Raw genomic sequence first — 13,787 nt, 5'->3', positions numbered from 1 at the left:
GGTGGAGTGGAGAATCCCTCAGGGGCCACAACCTCCACAGCTCTGGGCGGGGGTGAAATACGGCCCCCCAGCTGAGAAAGGAGGTCCCTTCTCAGAGGAATCTCCTATGGAAGGTGCTCAAGGAGAGCCACCATGTCCGTGAACCATGGTTTGCGCAGCCACCTTGGAGCTACCAGGAGGAGACTGACTCCATCCCGGAAGCAGCGCGATGGGGGGAAAGTGTACAGACGCAGCCTCGGCCACACCTGAGACATGGGGGGCTGGAGGCGTAAGGGAGAACTAGAGGGGACAGTGCGACGTCTCGAGAGACGCGAACAGATCCACCTGGGCTCTTCCAAATTTCTCCCAAACCTGCTCCACCACATCGGGGTGGATCCACCATTCCCCGGGCCTCAACCCCTGCCTCGACAGGGTGTCTGCTGCCTCGTTCAACTGGCCTGGGATGTAAACTGCCCTCACAGAAAGGAGTTTCCCCTGGGCCCAGAGGAGGACCTGGTGTGCTAGCCTGCACAGGGGGCGCGAGCACAGACCTCCTTGATGGTTGATGTAAGAGAACACCGAAGTGGGAGGAAATGCTTCAGACCTAGAATCACGGCCAGCATCTCTAGGCAATTGATGTGCCACAGTAGATGGGGCCCCTCCCACAGACCTCTGGCGGAGCGAACACTCATGACCGCTCCCCACCCCGTGAGGGACGCATCTGTTGTTAGCATTAAGCGATGACCGACTCCCAGCACAGGGCCTAGAGATAGGAACCGGGGAGCTCTCCAAACATCTAAGGCACGTAGGCACCGCCGCGTGACCTTCATGGTGCGGAGGGGATTGCCTCTCCGTGAGAACCCACAGGTCCTGAGCCACCACTGAAGGGGCCTCATGTACAGCAGGCCAAGTGGACTGGAACTGCTTGACAGTGAGAGGCTGCCCTACTCTGACCTTCCCGACGGCCGCAAGGATGGCCACAATGCGGGCAGGAGAAAGCTGCGCACGCAAAGTAGTTGAATCCCATATGACACCAAGATAGATGGTTCTCTGTAAAGGAGAAAGCACACTTCTCGGTGTTCAGCCGAAACCCCAAAGCCTGCATGTGGGCGAGAACAACATCCTGATGCCGGACCTCCAGCTGTTCTGACTGTGCTAGGATCCACCAATCATTGATGTAGTTGAGGATGCGGATGCCCTGAGACCTTAGGGGAACCAGAGCCGCATCCACACATTTCGTGAAGGTACTGGGTGAAAGGGCAAGGCCAAATGGAAAAACCCGAAATTGGTAAGCTTCGGCCCTTAACGCGAACCTCAGGAACCTCCTGTGAGAAGGGAGGACGGACACATGAAAGTATGCGTCTCTTAGATCTACCGTGACAAACCAGTCCTTGGATCTGATTTGAAGCATGACCTGCTTGAGGGTCAGCATCTTGAACCTGAGATGCATGAGAGAGTAGTTCAGCTGACGTAGATCTAAAATAGGACGCAACCCATCATCCTTTTTGGGAATTATGAAGTACCGGCTGTAGAATCCGGACTCTCGTTTTGATTAAGGGACCACCTCGATGGCCCCCTTCCTCAGGAGAGTGTCCACTTCCTGTTCCATGACCAGAGCCTGCTGGCATCCCACCAGAGTTTTCACGGGGTGTAGGAGACTCGAACTGAATCGAGTAACCCCACTCTACAGTACGCAGGACCCACCGAGACACATCTGGAAGAGTTTTCAAGCTCCCAGAAAATGCCTCAGGGGTATGAGCTTCTCGAGACTGACCTCCGGAACACCCTGAGACGGCTCTAGGGGAGGTGAGACCTCCTGGACCACAGCGATGCCGGGTGGAAACCAAGGAGAGAGCTCGCTGGAGCTGGCCGTACCCTGAAGCACAGAGGGTGGCAGGGTTAACGGACCAGGTCCCTGAGGGGGCTGGGACAGGGCGGGCACCGGAAAAAGCGGTGTGACACGCCCCTCCACAGCCAGATCCCCAGAAAGTTCCGTGTCAGGATCTTTTTGCCGAAGCCTTCCTGTTAGAGATGACAGTCCTCAGATCTGTCACCTCACGAGGCTTCAGAGCCAAGCGCCGTGCAGGATTCCTCACAGGGGAAGAGCGAGTCGCGACACTGCTATCTGAACCTCCCCATGGGAGACAGAGGGCTGCGGCTGTGGCTGAGCCTGCCGAGCAGCCCCCTGTGAGCGACGTGGGAGGTAACGCTGGAATGACGCCGCCTGTTTCTTATTTTCCTGAAACCTCTCAACCACCGAATCGGAGACAGAGTTAGGGGAGCGTCCAGCAATACCGCCCTGTCCCTATCAGACATGTCTGACAGTGTGAGCCACAGGTGCCTTTCTGTATACACCAGGGCAGCCATAGACCGGCCAATGGCCCTAGCGGTCTCCTTAGTGGTTCTTAGAGCCAGATCCGCCGTACGGCACAGCTCATCAAAAGGCCGTCTACGGCACCCCCCACATCCAATTTATGCAGCAGGTCAGCCTGATATGCCTGCAACACCGCCATGGTGTGTAGGGAAGCAGCAGCTTGACCTGCTTAAGCATAGGCTTTACCCACGAGTGCAGAAGTGCTGCTTAGGGGCTTTGTGGGAAATGTCGGTGTCTTAAGGGAAGAGACGACTCCAGGAGAGAGATAGGTGGCAAGTGTTTTTTCAACCTGAGGCATAGCCTCATAACCATATTCTTTCCACCCAAAAATGTGGGAATACACAGTAGAAGTGGGGGTGAAGGGGCAGGCTGAGTAAGGTTTAACCCACGACCTAGACACCTCGGTGTGTAGATCGGGAAAAAATGGAAGACCCCTACGTGGAGGTTGTGACACGGGTGTCAGAAAGTGCTCATCTAATTTACTAGATGAAAGCACTTCCTGCTCATGAGCCGGCCAAGTTATATCGAGCTTGGCAACGGCACACGTTACAACCTCCGAAAGCTCCTCGGCTTCCGTATCGCAGCGTGTGGCCCACTGATTACACACGTTATTCAGAGCATGAACAGTCAGGTGTGTTCCCGAAGTGTTTCGACGCAGCTCGAGTTCCTGAAAGAGAACTTCTTTACCAGTATGATCCTCCACGCCTACTTAGAGCAAAAGGTGCAGGCTATCTGTTGGTACCTCAAATAATCAAAACTACAGCAGGGGGCAGATGTTTTTCTTATAAAGCCCACAGTTATGAAACAGCCTTCCAATCAGTGTTCGGGACTCAGACACAGTCTCAGTGTTCAAGTTGAGGTTGAAAACTTATTTATTTAGTCAAGTCTTTTATCAGTAGATTTTTCTTAGGTAAAGGTGCAGATCAGGAGGGAATATGGATATAGATTGTTTGGTAAACTGGGATATTTGTATGCTCTCGTCCCCTCACTTTTAAGATGTTCACTCAGACACATAATAATCCATATCCTTCTCTTCCTGTCACCCTCTTCTCTCTCTTCTCTCTCTCTCTCTCTCTCTCTCTCTCTCTCTCTCGGTCGAGTTAAACATGCTCCTGAGGTTCCAGTGACCACTGTTCCTGCCCCTCTCCCCTTCATGGATCTTCCCACTTTGTCCAGGCTTGCCTCTGGACAGTGTTCTCTTCGACTGGAGGCCACTCTGTGCAGCTTGGGACGGTTTCTCATCAATGCCTTGGGTGGTTCAATGATATTTCTAAGTGAAAACGGGTGCTTTAAGAATGGATTGGACTGTAGTTAATGTCAACAGTCTGCTACATTTGATTTAGGACTTCTTTTCGCTTCTGATTATCATCACCCCGCAACATCGTATATCTGCTACAAATGAACATTCGGTGCACCCCAGATAGGGAAGGGTTCCCTCTTGAGTCTGGTTCCTCTTAAGGTTTCTTCCTTGCCATCTCTGGGAGTTTTTCCTTGCCACAGTCTTCACCGGCTTGCTCATCAGGGACAAACTTACTTATAAAGAACATATTCACTTTTAATCACCACATAATCTGTGTAAAGCTGCTTTGAGACAATGGTCATTGTTAAAAGCGCAATACAAATAAAAATTTAATGGAAATTAAACACTGACAGTTTCACAGTTTCAGCAATCTTCTGCAATTCCTGACTGAGAGTCTCCGGAAGCTGAGCCAAAGCTCTCCTCAGAGTATCCACACTCAGATGAGAGGTAATTGTGATGGAAGTCCAGTCCTGGGTGTGTGGAGAGCTGCACAGTGACGGGTAAATCTACAGTACAGCAGGAGAGAGGAGAAATCCCTCAGCATGGGGACCAACCGCCTGTCATGAGTTGCATTGCTATTGAGAAACAGAGGAACTCTGACCTGTAGAAGGTGGAGGTGATCCTCAGTGTGTAAGAGCTGCTCCAGATCAGTGTTTCTCCTCTTTAGCTCACTGAGTTCCTGCTCCAGATCTTTAATGAACTCTTCAGCTTGCTTCTCTGCTGCTTTCTGCTTCTCCTTCATAACCTTAAGCAGCTCAGCCTGGCTTCTCTCAATGCAGCATATCAGAGCACTGAACATCTCCACAACATCTGCTTTCTCCTTCTTTGTGTTTTTCTAACAGGAGACAAATCAAGATCAATAATTTCAAATAAATGTATCATGAATCTCCTAATGTGTTGTATAAATGAGTTCTTCTGGAGGTGAGTTACTGTAAGAGACTCACTTTATTGACTTCTACAGAGTGTTTGATTTCCTCAATCTTCTTCAGTCGCTCCTGGATCTTCTGCTGAACTTCTGCTTGAGTCTTCACCAGTTCATTCTAAGAAAAATATGCGTCATGTGTTAACTCATAAGTCAGATGTTATATTTCTGATCTTCAAACATTATCATCATAAATGTTCAGTCTCTCACCTTCTTCTCAACACTCTGCTCCTCTATAGAAACAGTGTTGTGGGATTTGTGGTCTCCTTCAGTACAGAACTGACACACACACGTCTGGTCATCTCTGCAGAACAGCTCCAGGGGTCTCATATTTCTGGCAAGTGTAGTCCTCCAGGTTCTCCACTGAATCTAATAGTTTGTGCTTCTTTAAGAAGGAAACTCTATCATAAGGCTCCAGATGAGTCTTGCAGTAAGAAGCCATACAGATCAGACAGGACTTCACGGCTACACACTTCTTTTCACAGCAGATCTCACAGAGTACCTGAGATTGGGTGGGTTTTTCTGCAGCTCTGCTGGATTTCACTTGAATTGACTTCTTAAATGGAGCAGCAAGTGCAGAGATGAACGTATTCACATGTAGATCAGGACGATTGGAGAATTCCTCCTTACACATTGGACACTGGCAGTGTGGACTGCTGTTCCAATACTCTTTTAGACAAATCATACAGAAGTTGTGTCCACATGGAGTAGAGACTGGATCAGTGAACACATCCAGACATATGGAGCACTCAAGCTGATATTCACACAGAGCACTGCTGGAGGAAGCCATGGCTGATACAGGAGATATAATGAGAGTAAAACTAGATTACAAAACACTTAACATTACTTCCTAAATTAACACTAAATAAAAAACATATCAGTAATGATCAGTCTCTTGAATGAGCTTCTCCTTACTGTGATATGTCCTTCACTGAAAATAATTTAAAAGCATTAGATTAACAAAAATTACACTCCTTCTTCTGTTGTTTAAATGGCGGTTGGAAAACCAACTTTAAGTTGCATATTCCACCACCTAATGGATTGGAGTATGGAGTTGAAGTTGTTTGCGCAAAAAAAAAAGTTCCTTCTCACCTTACTTACTTTAATATCTGAATAAATCAGTGGCGGGCCGTGCATTTGGTACCTGGGCCTTCAGTGGGGACTTTCCCAGAGTTAATACACCCCTTAATACCACCACTGTCACATTGCAATTAAAGAGACCATCAATACAATACAAAAACGCAATATAACAACACGTGGTATTACAGAGAGAGAGGCATTTTACATATAGAGGGGGACAAACATTTGACTAAAGCAACAAACCCAGTTAAGACTCCAAACCTCTACACTACAACCACAACTGTGCACCTACAACATCTGGAGCAGATCAGAATCAACATTTGTCCAATAACATGACAAAAACATAAAACATGTAAATAAAATACAACATACTCACCAGAGATGCAGACTCATAATTTACACTGCTTTTTAGAGGATGTAATCCAGTGGTACCGCCCGTATTCACTGGTCTGTAAGTGGAGAACAAACCCTTTCCTTGGCTGAGACACGCTAGCTAGCTTCGGGGTGCAGACCTCCTCAGGATGTCTAGCTTTTCTTTAAAATGTATTTTTAAGTATGTCCGTGACCAAATCAAATTTTCTTCCTCTGTAGGCATAAAAAGTCGAACTCAGATGTATTAATGTGTGCAGAGCTACACACGTGTTTTGCCAGTCAAACTTGGCTGTAACAGTTTCCCGCTGACCAACCAATCAGAGGACAGAAAAATCTGACGCTATTCTGTGCCAGCTAGCTGCCCTGTGAGGCGAATATGAAATCTGATTGGTTAAAAAAACCGAGCTATTTCTTAAGGAGACTATAGTAAAAAAGGACAGCACTACAGATTTTGAAGGCCCTGGGCAGATTAGATTGACATGTCAGCACATAGAGGCTGAATTCTGATTAGACAAAAAAAATCTAAATCCACATACACGTACTGGAAGCAGTGCAGCCAAGAGAAACACTACGAAATAAAGAGAATAAACTGTTGGGAAGAAATTAATAAAATTTCATGAAACAAATATTAGAATTTATGTTGTAAATATACACTGGCGATCAAAAATTGGCGATCAATTTATAAACAATTGAACAATTCTGAAATAATGTCATCTTCACTCTTCAACAGTTGAAGGAGTTTTTGTCCTGTCTATACCATGCTACCAGAACACCTTTTCCACAAATTAACTAAGGCATTTAAAAAAAAAACATTATTTTGCAGAAAACACACTGATCAAAATTAGAGAACACTTTCAGATACCCCCCAGTTATTGGTGTTAATCTGGTACCTGTTGCTAATTTCTTTGATTATCTGTCAACCCCTATTTAACTGGCAGCCTAACTTCCAGTTTCACTGACTCTGCAAGATGGTGGGCCATTCTAAAGTGACTGAAAGCCTCCGGCAGCAGGTTGTCTAGATGAAGGCCAAAGGTATGACCCTATCATCCATAGCAAGACAAGTTGGTCTTCCAAATCTGTGATTTCAAGAATATTGAATCTTTACAACATCACAAACTCATTCAAGTCCACCAAGAAGTCTGGTTGTCTACGGAAGACAAATACAAAAGAGGACAGGATACTGCGGAGGATCTCAATGGGCAATCGTTTCCACACTGCAGCTGGAATTGCTCTTCAGTTCAGTGCTGAACAGGGTAAGGATCTGTCTCGTCATATAGTGTCTCGACGTTTAAGAGCATTTGGACTGAAAGCCCACTCTGCAGTGACCAAACCTCTCATTAGGCTAGACTAAGCATGTTGTGTGGACAGAGGAGAACTGGTCCAAAGTTTACTTCAGTGATGAAAGCAAGTTTAATTTATTTGGGTCCGATGGGAAACATTATGTTCGGTGACAAACTGGAGAAAGACTGAACCCAAAGTGTGTAAAGAAGTCAGTGAAAAGTGGAGAAGGAAGTGTCATGATTTGGGGAATGTTTTCTGCAGTAGGAGTTGGGCCTCTTATACAGCTACATGGCAGAGTGAATGCAAATGTTTATCAGAACCTTCTTTAACAACATATGGTTCCTTCCATGCGTTCATCACCCAATCAGCCTGCAGTGTTCATGCAGGACAACGCTCCATGTCACACAGCAAAACGGGTAAAGCAGTTCCTTGAAACTGAAAACATTGAAATAATGACATGGCCTGCCCAGAGTCCTGATCTCAACCCAATAGAGAACCTCTGGAAAATCCTTGGTGACAAAGTTATGGCCAAGAAACCCACTACAGTCACCGAACTGTGGAGGAGACTGGAAGAAGAGTGGACCAACATCACACCAGAGCAGTGTGAGAGACTAGTGCTGTCCTGTGGCCACAGATGCTGAAGTAGAGGCCTGTACACTTCCTACTAATTGCTGACTGTTGTAACCTTCAGAAAATTTTGTTGTAATCTTTTTCCATGCTACAGTCATTGTTGTTCTCAAATTTTGATCAGTGTGTTTTCTGCAAAATAATGTTTTTTTTTTTTTAAATGCCTTAGTTATTTTGTGGAAAAGGTGTTCTGGTAGCATGGTACAGACAGGACAAAAACTCATTCAACTGTTGAGCAGTGAAGATGACATTATTTCAGAATTGTTCAATTGTTTATAAATTGTTCTCTAATTCTGATCGCCAGTGTAGGTCAATGCTTCTGATAGTGTTTAGGCCAGCAGAGAAGGCTTTGCTAGCCCTGACGGCCCACCACTGAAATAAATTCATTTTAGATCCTATTTTTTTAGTCCTGTACCATTAAAATATCTAAATAATTTCTTGATATTTCTATTATTACTTTCTTCTAGTATCTCACTAAGTGAATAGTGTTTAATACCACATTCTTTAACTGATTGAAATAACTTCAAATCAGACTTTCATGCCAAATCGATTGAGGCCTGGGTTACCAATGACTGCCAACAGGGTACCGGTGAAAATTGGCCTACTGTTGGTCAAAGGAGGAGAAGAAAAGGAGGAAGATGTCTACAGAGACAGCAGGAAAAGGAGAAGTGGAGGAGAGTGGAGGTAAGAGTGGGTACTTTAAATGTTGGTACTATGACTGGTAAAGGGAGAGCGTAAGCTGATATGATGGAGGGGAGAAACGTAAATATGTTGTGTGTTCAGGAGACCCAATGGAAAGGAGGTAAAGCCAGGAAAATTGGAGGTGGGTTTAAACTGTTCTATCATGGTGTGGATGGAAAGAGAGATGGTGTAGGGGTCATCCTAAAGGAAGAGTACAGTAAGAGTGTAGTGGAGGTGAAGAGAACTTCCCAAACAGTCTCTGAAACTGCCTGACAGTGAGTGACTGCCCTTGACGCCGAGATAGGTGGTTCTCGGTGATGCAGAAAGCACACTCTTCCCGGCATTCAGCCGAACCCCAGTTCCTTCATGTGAGCGAGAACGACATCTCGATTCCGGACCACTAACTGCTCTGATCAAGCTAATATCAATTGTCGATAAAGTTGAGGATACGGATGCCCTGATACGGATGCGGTTCAGCTGACGTAGATCTAGGATAGGATGCAACCCACTGTCCTTTTTGGGATCCATGAAGTACCGGCTCTAGAACCCGGACTCTCTGTCCGATGGATGGACCACCTCGATGGCCTCCTTCCTCAGGAGAGTGTCTAATTCTACGTTTCATTTCAGGGTGCCATGCAGGATCATGCACAGGGGGAGAGCATGTTGTTACACTGTGTCTCTGCACTTGCCGGTAGAAAGTGCTAGGTTGAGGCTGGGGCTGTCCACGCAATCCAGCCAGCCGAGTTTTTCTCAGTTCACTGCATGGACAGAACACTGGGAAGTCAAGGGGAGGTGGAGTGTGTCTGATGGTAAACAACCACTGGTGCGACAGCACGAGCATTGTTTCTCTTTGACACTCCTGCACACCAAATCTGGAAATACTGACCATCAAATGCATTCCCTCCACGCTCACCTCTAAGTTGGAGGTCCTGGGACACAGCCTGCCGCAGTGTCAATGGATCACAAACTTCCAGACAGACAGACCAGAAGCTGCATGCTTGGGAAAACACACCTCATCCACCCTCGCCCTCAGGACTGGAGCTCCCCAGGGTTGTGTTCTGAGCCACCTGCTGTTCTCACTGTACACATATGACTGTGTGGCCACTTCCAAATACACCATCATCATCAAGTTTGCTGACGACACTGTTGTGGTGGGCCTGATCTCCAACACCGATAAAATGGCCTACCTACAGTTGATTTAAAACCTAGAGATATGGTTCCAGAAGAACAATTTTCTCCTACACATCAGCAAGACTAAGGAGTTTATAGTGGACTTCAGCAAGAAGCAGGAGCGGTCATACCAACTGCTAAAAATCAACGGGACCCCAGTGGAGAGAGTGGACAGTTTCTGGTACCTAGTTGTTCACATCACACAGGACCTGTCTTGGTCCTGTCACATCAACACCCTGGTGAAGAAGGCTGGCAGCATCTGTACCATCTGAGTTTAAACTACCCACTCAGGTGCTAAGGACTTTTTAAACTTCCACTAACGAGAGCGTCCTGATGGGTAGCATCACTTCCTGGATCAGAAACTGCACCATGCAGGACTGGCGAGCCCTCCAGAGGGTGGTACGTCCAACTGAACATACCATCTGCATCAAGCTTTCTGACCTGCAGGACATCTACAGCACGCGGTGCCGAGCCAGGGCCTGGAAGATTGTAAAGGACCTCAGCCATCCCAACAATGGACACTTTTCTTTGTTGCTGTCATGGAAGTGACGACGCATAGGAAGCGGAAGTAACTCTATCATATTTTTTTTAGTCTTCGGCACACAAACGCAAGTCTTGAGATAAAGTACGCACCGCAAAGCATGTAGAGTCCTGAACGTAGGTACATTCCGTAACAGGGTATTAAAGGAAAGCATAATCCGAGAAGAAAGTATAATCTGTAGGGTAAGGATAATCCGGAATCGCGTGTGTAATCCTGACAAGGAGTAGAATCCTTAGAGTCGGAGTCTGGAGCAGGGACCAGCGGGGAATGCTGGCGGTACAGAGTCCTGTAGATCACTGTGATAACCATTTAGAACCGACAGCCAGTGAGGTTGAAACTGGAACTTATTAATGGGAACCGGTAACGAGTGACAGGTGTCGGCGTTTAACGCTGAGCACGGCAGAGAGAGGCAGTGTGAGAACCTCCAAGGGGGGCATGGCAGATGGATCCCTGACATTACCCTCCTCCTCTAGGGGCAGCACCCGATGCACCAAACCCACCTATGCCAGGTGGGATAGGGCACTCCGAGGAGGGTCTTGCCACCATCCAGGGTTGAAGGAGGAGGCTTGGAAGAGGGAAGGCTTGGACAGGCCCGCCTCACCAAGGATTGAAGAGGACCAGATGTGGAGCGACACCATCAGCGGAGAACAGGAGCGGAGCGACACAATCGGCAGATAACAGTGGCTGAGCGACACCCTCTGTGAATAACTGAGGCGGAGCGACGCCCTCTGTGAAGAACTGAGGTGGAGCGACACCCTCTTCGGAGATCAGAGGCTGAGACCATTTTTACCATACCCTTGTAGCGTCCTGCATTTGGGTCTTCCAGTCATCATCCCTGAGAGTATAATTTGGCCCTGCCCCTGTGCCCACTTTTTTGACAGTATAATCTGGCCCTGACCCTGCGCCCACGTTCCTGACAAAATAATCTGGCCAAACATGGATCCCGCGGATGCACCAAAGCATTGGGCTTGCCATGCCTTAAACTGGCAAGTAATGGACACACCCAGGGTTATCGATCTCTGGAAGCTCAGCCCCCAGCAGAGAATGAAGTACTTTAGGGCATATCATTCTCAAGCTATGGCGTGCCAGTAGACCCGGGATGACATTTTGAGACAGCTGTCCCTCAGCCACATGAGAACCTGCTGCATGACAGAAAATGTCTCAGAATCCATCCTTCATGGTCGACTCCTGAGCCCCGCTAAGGACGCTGCTCCACTACCGAGCACTGCACATGTTGTTTCTCTGCCCCAGAGACCCGCCTCATCATTTCAGCCAGAAAGCCTGGGTGCCAACCTGAGACCTGCCCCTGGGAGCAGCCAACAAAAAGCTTTCCCGACCTTCAAGACATTCTACCTGGTGGCGGGCCGCCTCAAGTTCCGCTGTGCCTGGCGCTAGCACCTGACCTTCCTTTTGCCCCGAGCTCAAGGACGTTCTTGTCTGCGTAGTATTTGGGTCTTTCTACCAGTCATAATCCCTGACACTCAGAGAGATTGGAAAAATTATTTGGGTAACTAGAAAGGGGTCAACTGATAACTATTCCTCTACACTTTACTCCTCCAGGAATCTGGACCAAACATCACCATCTGCATGAAGACAATTCACATTGGACATGGCAAACAACACTATGAGGGATAAGTTTTCCAGATCACATATGTATGCTGCAAAGTGTTCAGTCAGCTGTGTCCAGCACCATTTTACTGTTTCAGTGTAATGCTGAAATGGCATTAAAACAGGAGATGCCTGAAACTAAAGAAACAGTTCTCTAAATGTCCAATCAAATGTGTCAATCAAACACCAGTGAATTTGGCCCTTACATGTTTTGCTATCAAACACCAGCCTTCACCACACAGGTTAATGAAGGTGTACCATGCCTTGATCAAAAGAGTGTCAGAATTAAATGTATTCTTGCACATCAGGTTGCTGTTGCAATTTGTGAATCACAAACCCCTGGGTGATTTCTGAGAATCTACAGCCCACTCATTGAGATCACTCACTGCTGCTGAAGATGGTTCCACATGAACACTTTAAAGATCCATGTTACTGATCAGGGTTATAATTAAGAACTCTAAAGATGGATTTGGACTGTAATTAAAATAAACGGTTTGATACAATGGTTTAGGGCTTCAATCATCAGGAAGAGTTTACACTCAAGTCTCCATCAGTGAACAGTCTCCATCAGTAAACAGTTAATAACCTCAACAATGATGGAAATATAATGAACAAATGTTTGGTGTCAACCAAATAAGGATGGATTACTATTTGAGTCTGGTTCCCCTCAAAGTTTTTCCTCATGTCACCTCAGGGAGTTTTTTCTTGCTACTGTCATCACAGGATCACACATTATGGATAGACTAACCAGGTAAACTTATATGGACTAATTCATAAATGTATATTTGTAAATGATTTCCCGCTGTAAAACTACTTCGGGACAATGTCCACTGTTTAAACTGCAATACAATAAAACTGAACTGAACCACATTTGAGGTCAAAGATTTTGAGGTAAGATAAATAATTGTAAACCGAACACATTTATTGTTTTCTCATTAAATGTTGAATAGAAGGTGCTTATGAGTATAGTGTAGAACAAGATAGTGGATCATGAAGTACTGTATGTGATATTGGATGAAAGTCACAGTTAAAGCTGAAAATATATAATTGCTTAATTTCCTACACTGAATACAAAAAAAATGTTTATAACAATATTTTATCATATTGTACATTTGCATTTGTCTGCTTAAATTTTTAATTCACATTCTGAAGTTAATTCTTGTCTAATTAAACAGCATTTTGTTAATCTTTTACTCTCATCTCTTTGCTGCTCACCTTTTACCAGCTCTGGCTTCAGTTTCAGTAAAAAAAGACTGCAAAAACAGGCGATGAATGATTATGAAACACATTTAAACATTATTTTTTTGTTTTTGCTGCAGGACATCATTGAACCACACTTCTAGTTTACTGTCAGATCCTGAATAGTTCTTCAAACCTTATCCTGAAATAATCTCCAATAACAAGGCAAACTTCCACACCTTACAAACCAATAAAAACAGTAAGATGTCACATGTGTAGCACTACTTAATAATTTCTATTTCTCTTTTCCTTCTGTTTTGACTCTTTTTGCTCCTCTTCTCTTCCTGTTCACCTACAGAGGCTTTATTTTCCTCGCTTCAAGTGTCTGCTGAATGGATCTGATTTTGGTTATGCCACAGTTTTGAGTTTGAGATGAATGACGTCATAACAAACGCACCCATACACGCCCTTTTGATATGTTGTCATTACACGTTTTAGCCACTAGATGGACACAAATCACCCAGTAAACTTCATGATTTTAGACGGTCTTCATCGCTGTAATAAAATCTGCACTGGCTACGTTTTCAGTATTGTTTAAGCTAATTATCTTTATTTTTTTATAGGATTATGAGGGAAAATGTGTTCTAGATTGAAATCAACAGTGTTGAAAACA

Source organism: Silurus aristotelis (assembly GCF_946808225.1).
Source record: "Silurus aristotelis genome assembly, chromosome: 5".
NCBI classification, from domain to species: domain Eukaryota; kingdom Metazoa; phylum Chordata; class Actinopteri; order Siluriformes; family Siluridae; genus Silurus; species Silurus aristotelis.
The sequence above is the reverse complement of the archived record's forward strand: the minus strand, read 5'-3'. Positions refer to the sequence as shown.